Source organism: Galeopterus variegatus, unplaced genomic scaffold (assembly GCF_000696425.1).
Source record: "Galeopterus variegatus unplaced genomic scaffold, G_variegatus-3.0.2 Scaffold1913, whole genome shotgun sequence".
NCBI classification, from domain to species: Eukaryota; Metazoa; Chordata; class Mammalia; order Dermoptera; family Cynocephalidae; genus Galeopterus; species Galeopterus variegatus.
The window spans coordinates 6,400-8,081 of record NW_007728024.1 but is presented as its reverse complement, the minus strand read 5'-3'; positions in this window follow the sequence as shown (position 1 = coordinate 8,081).

Genomic DNA, 1,682 nt, shown 5'->3' with positions numbered 1-1,682 from the left:
GGGTTGCGATCCGTTGCCAGTCACGAAAAAAGACAAAAAGGAAAAAAAAAAAAAAGATAATGATGATAGTATTGCTGGCTATTTATATTTTCACAAAGTGGGTAACTTATAAGTTGTTCATTTCTATAACAGTTGAGATATAAGGTATTGAAGTCTTGTTTTAGAGTAAACCTATTCAATGTGGTTGTTGGAGGGTTAGTGATAAATTATAGTCTTCAGACTGTTGTGATCCTTGCTACTTCTGACGGGGTACGCCAGCAGTGTTAAAGTGGTAGGCTGGAGTGCAGATTAAAAATCTGGCAGAGAGAGAAGTTCAACAATGTACGTGGTGAGTTTATGATTAATCTTGGCTTGGGTGTGTCATTATTATTGAGTGTCAGCTTAGGTAAAATAAAGGTGGGAATACTGCAAATAAATTTTTGATAAGTCCTACGAGCGATTTGAATTTCTATTTTCCCAAAATAAAATTCTATTTCTATTTCTATTCTTTTTGGGGGGTATTGGGGGGAAGCCGGGGAGGCTGCTGGCAGTTATGGGGATCCAAACCTTTGATCTCGGTCTTCTATTTCTATTCTTTTTGGGGGGTATTGGGGGGAAGCCGGGGAGGCTGCTGGCAGTTATGGGGATCCAAACCTTTGATCTCGGTCTTCTATTTCTATTCTCTGTCTAAAATTCAAACATATTTCAGTATGTTTGTTTGCAAACCACCAAATACAAGTAATTCCGTTGATTTGACACTCCGTGTACAACAGTCTTTAAAAATGTTCTTTAAATCAGTAGCCTTCAAACAGGTATTCCTACAACTTGAGTTTCACCAAGCCTTTCCATGAGTTTCAGCTGTGCAGACATCAGTAGTTTTTAGAGAACTGGTTTCCAAATTTCTCTACTTAAATATGTACTTCCTCTTAAAATTGAGTTGCCAGAAATCAAGGTGTAGGGCTTTGCAGGTTCTCCTTTTTAGCTTCTCTTTCATAATTGCCATTCTTCCTCTTTACAAAAGAAAAGTATTTTTTATTCATCTTAATCTTAACTGTGGTGCATTCCCCCAGAGTAGGATAAAATTTTCAGGGCACCAAATAAAGGGACAGTTTGAAATATCACTAAAAAATCCCAGCTTTCTTGCTTCCCAATCCAGCTTTACCAGAGGGCCTCTTTTTTAGAAGTTACTAGGTCTCCCAGTTAGTTCCTTGTATCTGTTCTTTATAGATTAGAACCTAGAATGCAGGAGGGGATTTTACTGCTAATGTAAAACAAAGTGTCTTTTTAGGGGAAATAATTATAAAAGCATTGTTTTGGTGATCATAAAAATAATTAGACTTTCTCTTTTTATTTTTGTTGTTATGGTAGTGGTGGTGATTGATGGTTTTTTGCTTTGTTTGTTCTTTGCACCAAAAAGTGTGACATTTGGGTTTTGTTCAGGATTCAGTGTGTGCTGCTTCAGTAGCTCTGAAATATTGATTGAAAGGTGTGCATGATTTGTTTTTTTAGCCATTCGTCTGGGTGGGCAGGGATTTCCTAAAGGAGAGTGGGGACTGAGGGGAATGCAGTAATCAAAAACCAGGAGGCAAGGGAGTCTGGGAATTACAGTTTACATGCCCAGACATCATGGAACAGTTTTGAATGTTGTGCTTGGAGCCGAGAGGCAGTAAATAGCCAGCAGAATCTATCCTTTTGGTCGTTCA